The 13,684-nt window shown below is 44.8% G+C and overlaps 1 long non-coding RNA gene across 1 annotated transcript; it reads left to right on the top strand.

Annotated features, from left to right (window-relative positions):
• The first annotated feature begins 246 nt into the window (after window positions 1-246).
• On the top strand, window positions 247-13,299 carry LOC149748288 (uncharacterized). The gene is made up of 3 exons (XR_016394737.1): window positions 247-3,133; window positions 7,405-7,557; window positions 8,113-13,299. It is a non-coding gene; the product is annotated as an uncharacterized LOC149748288 (long non-coding RNA).
• Window positions 13,300-13,684: the final 385 nt, after the last annotated feature.

Raw genomic sequence — 13,684 nt, forward strand, 5'->3', positions numbered from 1 at the left:
TCAACAGGTGAATGGATAAACTCATTGTGGTATGTTCATACAGTGGGATATCAGTCAACAATAAAAAGAAATGAACTGCTGATAAATGTAACAGCTTGGATGAATCTCAAAACCATAGAGAACAAAAAAAGATAAACAAAAAGGAGAACATGTTGTATGACTCCATTTAAGATTCTAGAAAAGGAAAAAACAACCTAAAGTGATAAACCAGATAAAGTCAGTGGATACCTGAGGCTGAGCTGGGGATTACTTTAGGAGGCATGAGAGAACTGTTTGAGATATTGGGAAGGCTCTCTGTCTTGGTTGTGGTGTTTGTTACTGGGGCTTATGCATTCATCAAAACTCATCTCATTGTACACCTTAAATGGGTGTATTTTATTATGTATAAATTAAGCTGCAATAAAGTTGGTTTAAAAAGTAAAAAATCATCTAGGAAACTAAAGTCGAACTGGACTTGGTCTTTTTTTCTCATTAAATATGAAAAACTTTAGAACATCAGATTACCTTTTATCTAAAATACGTACTAAATTGTAGTCAAAGAGCAGAAGAAAAGTTCAAAAAGAAAAAGAAAAATTAAATTATTATGTCTTCCCTTGAATCAAACTCCTGCTCACTGAAGTTGCCAACTGCCAACTCTGTCTTCATCCAATGGATTTTCCGTTCCAAGTCAACCATGACCTATTGCTTTTGTCAAGATTCCCAATAACAGAGACATCAAGAAAGTAATTGATATTTCTAAGATGTTAACTGTTAATAATGTGACCACAGGAAGGTTCAGCGTGTCTACCGGAGCTGATATAATTCTCTTATAGCAGAGTTTGATCTGAGTCAACTTTTATCCCACTCCTCTAAATTTCTCAATAAACATGTATTTCAAGCATTCAAGCTCATCGCTTAAGCTTTTGTGAACATGGGGGGCTCATTCTGGTGCTTCTAATTTGTGTCAGTTTGGGTAGCTCCTTGCCTTTTCTTCCTGTCTTGGGGTAAACTTTTAATAACAGTCTAGGACCAAATACTTTCTCCTCTTGCCCACATCTCTTCAGGCACATGGTACTTATTTTGTTCGGGTGGGAGCAGTGAAAGGAGTAGAATCACAGAATATTAGAATGGGAAGGGCGGGGCTCTGGATCATTTAATCAGTTTTCAGAGTAGGAAACTTAGGCCCACAGGAGGAGAGGGACTTTCCTAATGCCTCCTAACTCTTAGGAATGGAAGCATGCCCTGACCCCTTGAGCCCTCCAGCTGTCTGGAAACAGCAGCCGGCTTCCCTCTCTGAGTCAGGCTCCTCTGTGATGGGAGAGACATTGTTCACCTGTTTTCAAGGCATCACCGAAGAACAGGGGATAAAAGGGCCATAAAGTGTACATTGCAAAGGTACACTGATACTTGAAAGCAATCTTAAGTTACCACCTGCATAAATTATTTTCCTAACCCTTTGGGATGAAAATTCCTGTGGCTGCTGCATTTCAGAAGAGTTTGAGGTTTTCTTTCTTCGTTTTGCTTTGTTTTTATGACACTGTGAACTTGTTTTGGAGGGGAGACTTTTAACTTTATTTAGCCTTGCTGCAGGGGTTTATAGTAATTACAAAACTATGCTAATGAGAGAGACCTATCATAAATCTGATATATTTCCCCAGTCATAACCAGAAAGAGCCCACCTTCTGTAGCTTTGAAAAGGTAAAGACCTGACTTATTCCCTCCCTGTTCCCCACCCCCCGCCAGGTTCATTGCTAATTGCGGTACTGTTATTAAAACAAATGACCTGTCTTTAAACACCCCAGAATGACATGACTGTGCCCCATCAGGACTGTAATCAGACCACCCTGTGTTTTATGGACTTAGTGTCTTGGCCATCCAAAGGCACGCCAGTGGGTGCAGAGTTTCTGCTTTCGCTGCTAATTAAACTTTGGAAACCTTTTCTTTGTTGCTGGGCCAATCATTTCCACGATCTGATTGGCCAGAGTTGATTCTATTTGAAATGGGCAAATTTCTATTTATTCTGAAAAACAAGCAACAATTCCAAAGAACAAATGTTTATTTGAAAGAGCAAAAAAGTAACTGTCAAATGAGCGGATTGCCTGAAAATAGCTTTATCCGAAAAGCCTTCTGAGAGTAGGGAAAAATTTGTCGTGGCTGCCAGATACAATATTATTCACATTTCAAAAGAGAAAATGACGATCTTAATACCTTCTCTTAGGTTCCTGCTCTTGGCCTTTGCACAGCTCCTTAGTATCTTGTGATTTACATCATTCCCTGAACAGCCCTTTGGAGGTGGAGGTGGGGGTGTGTATGTGTCAGTGACTGTATTGGAAGTGGCACAACATATCGTTTAAGATTTGGGACTCTGGAGCCATTCATTCATTCATTGTTTATTCATCACATATTTTTTGAGTGCCTCATGTGTGTCAGGAACTGTTCTAGGCACTAGGCTGGAACAGACTAAATGAACAAATGAACACACAGACTACAGTTCCCTGCACTTACGGAATCTAAGGGCGTCAAACATACCTGGATTCAGGTTTTATTTCTGCCACTAGTTTGTGGCCTTGGGCGAGTTACTTGTTCTCGCCAAGTTTGTTTTTTCACGTGTAAAATAATGTTCATGATAACTCCCACTGCCTAACATTTTTGAGGATTAAGGAGATAATTTAAAGTGTTTAGCACATGGTGAGTCCTCATAAATGGCAGCTGCTGGGGCAATTCCACTGTCATCGTTGGAAGAGGGGATTCACCAGGGAGCCAGGGCGCTGACATGCTAGGATGCTCCATTGGCAAGAAAACAGGTGAGCTCAGTCCCCATCCCTAGTCCTTCTAGATGTAGGGATCACGGCCAGTAGTCACAGCCTGGTTCTTACCTCTGCTTTGCCTTCCCTTTACTTGAGCAGCAGCCTTACAGAATTGGCCCTTGTTCAGAAGTAACTACTCTCACCGTCCTGTCTTGCTTCCCTGGGCGACAGACTCTAACATTTCTTCCCCTCTTCTCCTTTCAGATTGTTTAGTGTAATTTTGGAACAATTAACCAAAGAAGCAGAAGGCGGCAACCACTCCAGTGGCAAATCGGGAGGCTTTGATGTCAAAGCCCTCCGCGCCTTTCGAGTGTTACGACCACTTCGACTAGTATCAGGAGTGCCCAGTAAGCACGTTTCGTTTCCTAAAGCCAGAAGTTTGTTGATTTTTTTCCTTCTGGGTGGGTCTCGGGATTATGAAACAGGGTGCGATGAGGTGAGTTGCTGTGCACCAGCCAAGGGCTCAGCAGGTGACCATGGAGGCCTTCGCCATTTACAAAGCACTTTTGCTTGTATTGTCACTTCGGGTCCCCGTGACAGCCCCGACCAGGGGTGGAGGGGGTGGAGGGGGTGGAGGGGGGCAGTAGTGATTGTTGTCTTCCTGATTTTATATTAGAGAGAATCTTCTCTCGTGCAGAGACCAAGTGGGTGGCGGCAGGAGACCTTGAGTTCAGGCCTCCTGATTGCAGTCTGGTCTTCGTCCTCTGACATCTGCTGCCATCAGCTCCTCCCACTCTCAGGCCTGTCCCTTTGAACGTGGTGGGTTATGGGAATGAGGGTGTTGGAGGCCTCAACTGACTGCCTTTTTTCAAAGTGAGAGCAGTAGGGGGCTGGGATCCTGAAAGTCTATTTAACTCTCCCACGGAGGGACTGTGTCCGTCTCACTCGGGGGTGAAGAGGTGAATGCTTCTGTGTCCACCCTGTATGTAGGGCACAGTAGCACCTGCCTGAAGGTGGTTGTTAGGTCTGAATGCAGTAATGCAGGGAGAGCCTTCAGCGCAAGGTCTGGAGCACAGAGAGGGCCCTCAGTGTGAGAGATGCTGTATCACCCACTAGCCTACTCTACCTGTCTGTGCCAGGCCCTAGTTTGCTTCTTGCTCCAGATCTCCAGGCCAGGTTCAGTGCCACCTGAGTTGGAACAGATGCCCCGTCTGTGCCCTGGCCAGGAACTTCCGTAAGGAGCGTGGCATATGCTTCTCTGGGCTCTACTCATGATAGGACATCCCTACTGGGAACTTCAGAGGGTGGAAGTTTTAGTGCCTCTCCAAGGACTGTGGCTGTGAGTTGGCTGCCTGCTTCCAGCTGCAGGACAGATATGGGATTGCAGGCTGTGCCTTTTTTTCACAGCTCATAAAGCCATCAAAAGAGCACAGATCATGTTTTTGCCTCTCCAGAAGTTCTTCATGAAATTTTATTAAACCTGTTGGCACTCAGAACGCACCAAAAATTCTCTGGAAAAAAAAAATTTCAAATTTAACATTTTAAAATGTAGGAAGTGGTGTTTTATGTGTACTTGTTTTTCCAGATTGTTCCTTTATTTTCATTGAAAAAGATCAGCACAAGTCAAAACCACAGAACCTTCTGGAAGCAATTGAGAAAAATAGAAATACCTTGGAAATGACTGGCCCTGTTACTTGTAACATGATTAAATGAGAAGTTCAGTGAGCAAACATGAGGTTTCAGATTCAGTTGTTACAGCTTAATCTAATTTCACGGTAACCACGGCAACTTTTTTCCCCCAAGGAGCAAATGACAGGCCAGCCTGCCTGCAGTATGTGCTGTGAGCAGACATGCGGGTGCAGTGGCTTTGTGGGTCTGAGTCATATGTGAGGACTTTCTCAGCTCATGTTCATTAACTGCCTTGGAGCATCCAAGTTTCTCATCAGAGCCAGCTGGGCTTTGGGGAGATGGGTCAGGGGCTCTGCGTCATGCTCTTTCTCATGCAGTCGGCAGCTGTGGACTAGTGATTTCTTATATACTTGAAGTTGTTAAAAATGCCTGGGAAGGTGTGACTGTTTATACTTATCTGGGAGTTGTCTAATCCCTTCTCAAGAGAACTCAGACTGTCCTACAAGACATGATTTTGTGTGTGTATGTGAATATATGTTCATTCATTGGAAGGTAAACATGTGTTTCAGATAGAGTCCTTCAGATGTTTGTGAAGCTCTTAACTAGCTCCACACAGGTAACTGATAAATATATATCAGAATCCTAGACCATCAAATGGGAAAGAACCCTCAAGATCATCTGGTCTACGATCACCATCTTTTAGATGAGGAAGGTCATCGAAACCTTGGGCAGCTTCTCGTGGCTAGTGGGTGGCCAAACAGGACCAGACCAGCGGCCTCCTAGTTCTGGCCCACTGTTCTTTCTGCTCCATTTCACTGCCTCCTTGGTTAGAGTCCTGTGAGATCTGTTGTACACATTGGTTGTATACAAAGGAGCCTAATGTCATGAAAGTGTACACATTCACAATAAGATACAATGTCATTATTTCATAAATGTGGCCAATCTGAAATATAATAGTTACAATAAACATAGACACACTTATGAAACATAGGACTCACTGCCATACAGCTGAGAAGAGCTAACTGCTGGATGATGATTTTGGATGGCCCATCCATGTCTTAAAAAAAGAAACACAAACAAACCCAAATGAAAAAGCAAACAAAAAACCCCTTGCCCAAGTAGATTAAAGCGTATGTTTCTTTTCCCCTCCATCTTTTCCTTATAGAAGGCAGAAACATTAAAAGTCATCCTATTGATCATTTTTTCTCCAAAAGAAACCATTTGAACATTTAAGTATCCGAAGACAGTATGTAGGAGTTTTGTCTTAATGAAAGTCTGGAAAGAGGTTCTTTGCGAGTCTGAAACCCTCTTATCGCCCTTCCCTCCCCATCCCATCCCCTAGCTCTTCCCATGTGCTTCTTATCAAGGCGAACTTTTGCTGTTATCGCTGATAAGTATTTTTTGCTTGGTGCGTTCTGACTTCTAACGTATTTAATTCTAGCATCTCAGCCTCTTCTGTTCTTTCATTGTTTGAATATGTATTGGGAAAGTGAGAAGATACTAGAAAAGGGCAGTTTGGAGGAGGGAGAGACAGCAGGGAGAGGAAGGGAAAGAGAAAGAAAAAAGGGGGAAAAGAGTGAGCTAGTCGAGTGGGAGCTGAGGTTGGTTGCGGTGGTGGGAGGAGCGCAGGGCACGTGCAGGGGTGTCAGGTGGCCTGGATCTAGTCCGGCTCTGGTTTCCTGCCAACCGCTCTCCCTGCGGCTCCTGCTTCCCTCCCCCCAGTCCAGAGTGTTGCCCCGCTGTCCCTGTTCCCATGGTCTTTTCTCTTCCTGTACCATGGCTCTCAGTGTTGCTCCGTGGGTAGCTCCCATGTCTCCACGTCCCTCCCTCATCTCTCAGGTCCACGTTTCAGCCTCAGGGCGCTACCCCCTTCATGTTAAGTGATCAGACTCACCAGGTGGACAGTTGCTCTTACCCTCTCCTTCCCCCGCCCCTCATCTCCCTCTGCCACTCCAGGGGACCCTCCTTTGACAGGCTTGTCTTTGTTCAGGCACTAGGATTAGCCTCTTGACCTTGCCCTGCCTCCCTGGGCACCTTCCTCTAACTCAGACTCACTTGCTGAGTTCTGATTTCATCCAGCTCCTTACCCTGTCCTCCCTGGAGGGCCCAGCACCCTCCAGCTGCCTCTCTGCCCGTCTTGCCTATTGCTGCCCCACTTGTCTTTCTAAAAAGGCTGCCTTTTGAGTTTTCCCGGGTCTCTCCCATGTATACATGCTATTAAACTTTTGTTTGATTTTCTCCTGTTTAAAATAAATAAAGAGGCTGCCTTTTGCCGATGGACTAAACTCTGGCCCTGTGATCTGAATTCAAAACTCAGAGCTACCCAGCTGCAATCTGCTTGTCTTTCTTGTTACCCTTTTCCACTTCATGACCGCCAACCGAGACTCACCACCCCCAGCCCACGTGGCACTAGCTCACTTCCGTGCTTTTGGTACTTTCTTCCACTGCCTGGAGTAAGCTGTCTCCTCTTGCCTGTGGAAATCCATCCTCCTCATGCTTCAGGTCCTCCTGAGAGGGAGGCTACTGCCCAGTCCTCTTTCTTCTCCCCCACTCAGAAGCGATGCCTTTCATCCCTCCTTAATTTTAACTGTGTGATATTACTTATTCAGCATCTGTGTGCTACCTTAGAGTAATTTGTGTTTAATTCTTATGTCTTCTTCTGCAGCATAACCTCTTTGAGAGGAGCCACATTATTTAATACATCTTCATATCCCCCAAAGCACTAAACCTTATGTTTGCTGCACGGTAGATGTTCAAGGAATTTTGTTGAATGGATGAACAAATGCATAAAGGAATGACTTTCATATCTGGCAGTGCCCTCTCTAGGCCTTAGTTTTTCCATCTTTCAAGTTGAGGGAGTTGTATTAGATGGTCTTTAAGGTTCCTCTTTGACTTACCTCACATCCAGGCTTAACGTTAATTAAAAGCTATGAAATACCTCTGAGTTTTATTACTGTGTGTCCTATACAGAGCAAGCATCATTAGGAATCATATCTGTGCATCACTGAAATATCTTCCTGGCTCACAAACTTATTTTTCTCTTTCCTAGGTTTACAAGTTGTCCTGAACTCCATCATAAAAGCCATGGTTCCCCTCCTTCACATAGCCCTTTTGGTGTTATTTGTAATCATAATCTATGCTATTATAGGATTGGAACTTTTTATTGGAAAAATGCACAAAACATGTTTTTTTGCTGACTCAGGTGAGTAATAAAAGATGACAGCTAACCTAACTATTTAAACATTTGGCTTTCCCAAAAACAACTTTTGTGGTTTGGGGAAGATCTAAAACAAAATGAGAGAGAGAGAGAGAGAGAGACAGGGAAAAAAAAAAAAGATAGCCGAATACACTGGTGACTCTAAGACAGTTCTTAGTGTGAATTATATTCAGAATAAATGAGAATTTAGTTCCCTTTTCTATCTTGATTTCCTATGTAATGTGCTCTGGTAAACGAGATGGGGGGACCCCCTGAAACTGGACCGTGAGGTGAATCAATAGTGTTGCTCTGTATAGGCTGAGGAAAGGTGCTGTTAGAGTGGGACAGAGGAGAGAGGGGTGGATTCTGAGTAGAGGAAATGGCAAATTCCATGGAGGAGGGAAAGTTTGAAGTGAACCTTGAAGGACAGTAGGAATCCGAGATAGCATAGCTGGGAAGTAGAGTGTTGCAGGCTCTGGGCAGGGTACTTGGCTTCTGCAGCTTGGTTTCCTGATGTTCATTCCTCCCTTGAGTGGTCAAGCCTTCCTCTGCTGTTTGCAGATATCGTAGCTGAGGAGGACCCAGCACCGTGTGCGTTCTCAGGGAATGGACGCCAGTGTACTGCCAATGGCACGGAGTGCAGGAGTGGCTGGGTTGGCCCCAATGGCGGCATCACCAACTTTGATAACTTTGCCTTTGCCATGCTCACCGTGTTTCAGTGCATCACCATGGAGGGCTGGACAGACGTGCTCTACTGGGTAAGCCGCTTGAGGAGAGAGTTGATGGAGTATGCTTTCCTCAGATAAAAGTGTTTCATTAGCCAGAGCCATTGGGGAGCTGGCTGAAAAAGACCCCCTGGAAGTGAGTTCTTTGGGAAGGGAAGCAGGCCCTCTCGTCACTCAGTAAGACCTATCATCTCTCCATGTTGGGGCCTTGGTTTCAGCTCTAGAAAGCTGCTATAGGAGGTGGACTCCCTCGCATCCCCAGTGCCGCCTGGGGACTTACTGCTGAGCGTGCCCAGTAGTCCCCTGTGTTGGAGGAACTCCAGAGGGCCGGGGCTGTCCTCATTAAACTCTTAAAGAGCCAGAGGTCATTCCCCAGGTTAAGAGGCTCCTGGACTTCCATGGACTAAAACTGACCTTTTATACCTGAAGGCAGGTTGCTCTACCAGATCCTAAGTGGAAGATAGGGAACATTAATTGAATTCTTGTCATGCTTTCCACAGCTTAGTACAGCCTCAAAGCCCAAATGGGTTTTTCCCCCATTAAGTATTACTACTGATCAGCCCAGCATAAGCCTTAGCTCTCTCTTCCTTCTTCTGTGGAGCTACAGAACTCTGGCAGAGAGGGTAGAAATGGCATATAAGCCTTCCAGGGCTGGTGGACCTGTCCATGAAGACAGTTGGACACTCTTTGTATGGCTCAGGGCTGGCTCTCCTTGTTCCTGACGGAGCCAGAAAGGTTTGCTGTAAATGAAGAGCAGTCATATTTTAACAGCCGTTTCTCAGAGCTGGGTTTGTTGGTTTACTTCTGTGTTTGATAGAATTTGAAAAAGCTCGCAGAAGTTTAGAAATTATTTTCCATGACACAGAGCTGCTGGGAAAAACAGCTGACTTGCAGATTTTGAGCCTAAATCCAAGTCCAAATGGGATTAACCAGGATTCCAATAATGATTTGTTAGAAGACAATGGGTAATAACATACTTCTTGAATGGTCAGTCTCTAGTTAGAAGGCCTGCAAGTTGAGTAGCTTCCGACAGGATCTAAATTTCAGACACTTTATAGGATTTCCCATTACTCTGTAACTTCAGGGAACATAGCGTATAACGGTTGTAAATAGGTTTTTGCTTCCCTTCACAAGTGAACTCCATGCATGCAAGATTGTAGAAGTCCCTATATATGTTCAGTGTTAGGCAAAGAAGACATGTTTTTATTTTCATCCCCAAAGTGTGAGTCTAGTTTGGTAATAAGGTTTTTAAAACATCACCAACATGTTATATCTTGTTTTTCTCTCTCTCTCCTTTTTCTGTTGTCATAGGGGAGTGTGTGTGTGTGTGTCTGTGTGGGTATGCACATCTGTTATTTATATCCATAACACAATGCCTTTTGTGAAGAGGAAGAAGGAGGGAGATTATATTGGATGAGCCAAGGCCATGGCCATGCAAGGGGACCCTCTAATTAGGTAAAGGGTTTGTTTTCAGTATTATCTTCTAAGCTGTAACTCCTAGTTAGATTAGCAGAGGGCTCAATCCAAGTCTTCCCTTGAATTTCTGATAAATAGGAAAAGCGTCATCCAGATAGCCCAAACTCTGATCCTTCCCCCCAAAACAGTACAGAAGACAACATTTTGATTTAAAACAAATAAATGAAAAACCTGTGACTCCTCTCAGCTCTGTTCTCCCTGTTTTCACGGTGAATTGCCATTGCCGATCCAACATGCCCTGACTAATGGACAATTTTATACTTTATGTTATGTTTCTGCACACTGATTGTCTCATGACAGTCTTCCTATCGCTGAGCTAGTGAAAACTCTGGGAGCGTGTGATTAAAGGAGAGAAAACACGTACCCAGAAACAAAAGTTTCTACTTGCTTTCCTGAGAACCTCTAAGTATCACCTAGGATGATATAATTATTACCTCTGTTTTTCATATGACAATCACAGAGGTAATAATTTGACAACATAATAATTACATTCTCTATGAATTACATGGCATCTTTATTCTGATGGAGGAACTCCAGTAATTTATCAACATTATTCCAGTCTATATCCCATTATAGAAGGTCTGGGAAACAGTGGAATATAGACTCCTGAACATCCCCGAGGTCCTACCGCTAGAGCAAGTGGTACTTGATTTAGAACAGGGGTCTACAGACTTTTTTTATAAGGGGCCAGATAGTAAATATATTTGGCCTTGCAGACTGTAATGTCTCTGTCACAACCACTCAGTTCTGCCCATGTCGCTTGGAAGCAGCCGTAGACAACATGTAAACAAACGTGGCTTCGTTCCAATATTTATTTATGGACGCTGAAGTGTGAATTTTGTATAACATTCCTGTGTCATGAGATACTCCAGATTTTTTTCCTACCATTTAAAAATGTAAAAGCCATGTTTAGCTCACGAGCTGTACAGAAGCAGGTGGTGGGCTGGTTTGGCCTGCAGGTCACAGCTTGGTGACCCCTGGTCTAGACTAGAACCTGGTGCTCTTTCCTTGGCATTTTTCCACTGTCAGAGGTTTTCGAGCCCTTCAGAACACTAGGGGGCAGCTCAGTGATGTCTTCCAGAGTGTTCACTAAGACCTTAGTCTCTGAAACACATCAGCAGGTTGCTTTTAATTACTTGTTTATTACACTTACTGTCTCAGCACAGAGGTAGGCAGGAGCCAGGGCCCCAGCCTTCTTCATGCTTTATGGGCCACAGTCAACGGGAAGCCACACAGCTGTGCACAGAACAGAACATCCCTGCCCAGCACAGTGCCCGGCCCAGACCAAGTGATCAGCAAACGCCAGTTACTGTTACTCTTTAAGTGCATGATCCCATTGCCTCACTATAGATGGGCCATGTTTAAGTGCCTGTTTTTATCCGTAGCTAGAGTGTAAAGGGAACATCTTGAGAGAGAACTGAGATTTTATTTTAAATATTGATGGCAAGCAAAATTTTCAGTCCTTTAGGCGTTTGTATATGGTGGACAAAGTCTTTGCCAGGGATGAGTTTGCATCTGGTCAGGTTTATATTCAGTCAGTGTTCTCAAGTTCAGGGATGCCTCAGTTCCCAAGAGTGCCTGGCAAGTGGTGGCAGGGTCTTGAAAAGGGACGTGCGGGTGGGCCCGATATGCAGAAAGACACGCATAGAATAGGGCCATTTGGATGTGTGGGGAATGGGATTATTAGTTTCTGGTGAAAAATGACTTTTTTTAGTACTCTTTTATGAAGTGAATTCCATAAACATAATTCAGGTGCCATCTGACCTACATGCATCTGTTGTCCACAGAGGCAGAAAGGTGTAGTGCAAGGAAAAAGCCTTAAGGCTGGAAAGGGCTGGGCGTGTGACCTTGGGTAGGTCACCCAAACTCTCTGGGCTTTCATTTTGTCCACGAGATGCAGAGTAACCCTACATGATCCTATTGGTTTTTTCTTCAGCTCAGAGGAAATGTTTTTAGATGTAGGAAATTAACGAAAAGAGTATTGATTTCAGAAGAGAGCTATCCATATAAATCATTTGTGGCCTTTTGCCTTAGTGCCAAGCTCTTTTCTCAGTGAGCATACTTATGGCAGCGCTGGCTGTATGACTCAAAGGGGAAGTTCCCTTGGCCAAGCTGTCTGTCTCACTCATTCAAGGTGCCAGGGAAATCCCTCTCTAGTTAGCCAGCAGCTTGCGTTTCTGCGCCTTTCTCTGATTCCATGCTCAGGGCAGCGACAACCAATATATCAAGTTTCCAGTGGTAGTTGCAACAGCTAGAGAAAAACAAAGAGCCTAGGTTGGCCCTTGCTCGGAGATATGGATGTGCGTCTCAGCCTTGAAGTGAGGGGAAACTGAGACTAGGTTATTTCCTGAGGACCAGATGACACCACATGATGACTTTGATATAAATATTTTAAAAATCTAAATTGAAATGCTTGCGCTCCTCCCGATTTTTCCATTGCTGACAAAGACCACTCAGATAAAATCCCAAGCAGAGTCTCTATCTTCCTATGGGTATTTCGGAGACCAGCTTGCCAGTTCTCGCTTGTTCCATGTGTATGGTAAGCCTCTGAAAAAGAGACCTGGGTTGAGGAGATTTCTTTGGGAGAAAGACTGGCCCTTAAAGCTTAATTTTGGTTGCTCTTTCCCACCCTCTGGAGATTTATAGAGTCTCCTGTGGCCTTTGTTTTCCCCTTGGCCCCTAGCTGTTATTCCAGGTGATATTTCTGATTTGAGCAAATGGGAGTCTGTTGCACACTTACTTCTAAGAAATTAAAAGTTTCTTTACTTAAAAAAAATGTTCCCTCCCAAGTTGGAGCAGACAGCTGTTCCTGGAGCCATTCTCTGGAACATGGGACCGAGGCCTCAGAGAGGATGGGTGGGGCAGGTGCTCGGCTGACGGCTGGCCCACTTTTCCAGAGTTGTGGGAGAGCGGGGTCTCCGGTGGGAGTCCTGGACGTGCACATCCTTATTCCCCGTGAGCAGGCCCACTCACCCCTGTCATGTGCACTCCTCTGGCTACAACAGAGGGGAAGCAGGCCCAGAGAGGTCTCTGTGGAAGGCCCTGGCTCCAGGCTGGGCTCTGGTCCCTCCACCAGGCAGCCTGTTTCTTCTCCTCCACGTCTGGATTATTAAATATGTTTAGCGGTGTAGTTGCTTTGGAAGAATTACCCTTGGCCTTCCTGCTGAAATTAGTTTATCCAACTTAATGAGATCAACAATTGCAGCCACGGCCCTGCCTCATTCATTACTCTAATTGCCGATGTAAGATGTGCAGACTCATAGCAGTTCTACTAAGCACATCCATTTTCATGTGGCCAAACAGGTGTTTCGTAAGGGATTTAATGCCCTCTCCCTAGACTTCAGCAGCAGATGTTAGGTAATTGTTTTTCTTTTTTTTTTTTTTATGTTCTCTTTTTCCGTTTGGTTTCTGCATGAGGCAGACAGTGAAATGCTTGAGCTTAGGTCTGTAAAGCTAAAAATCTAGCGCCAGATAATGTAAAGGAAAGCACATGCATAAAGGCCTAAGGGCCTGACCCTGCAAGGCAAGAACGATGAATCAGCCCAGACTATATACTGTTCTATTAGCCGAAGATTCTGGCTGTTCCAACAAAGTCAGGCCCGGGGTCATTCATTCTGTCCCCTCACCAGTCCTTAACACTTCCTCCCTGGAGAAGCGTTTGCCCGATTTAACGTGATCTGTGCTGCCGGAAAGTTCCATCCAGCCGTGAACCTGAAAGCACTTGTTTGCTCCATCATGAAGGCTGCTCATGATCAGACCTCTCCTGGGAAGGTGTATCCGGGAGGCCATGTCTGACTGTGCTGCTTCAGCTTGTCCTAGAAGCAGGGACACCAGGTTCCTCTGGAACAGCTCACAGCTGGAGCCAGCTCCCCCAGGGTGGGTCATGTAGGTTCAAGCTAGGTGTGGAGGATAAGGGCTTCTTTCCTTCTCCT

This window comes from Delphinapterus leucas, chromosome 10 (assembly GCF_059928025.1).
Source record: "Delphinapterus leucas isolate spDelLeu-1000000601 "Yukka" chromosome 10, BTC_Dleu_Yukka2, whole genome shotgun sequence".
NCBI classification, from domain to species: Eukaryota; Metazoa; Chordata; class Mammalia; order Artiodactyla; family Monodontidae; genus Delphinapterus; species Delphinapterus leucas.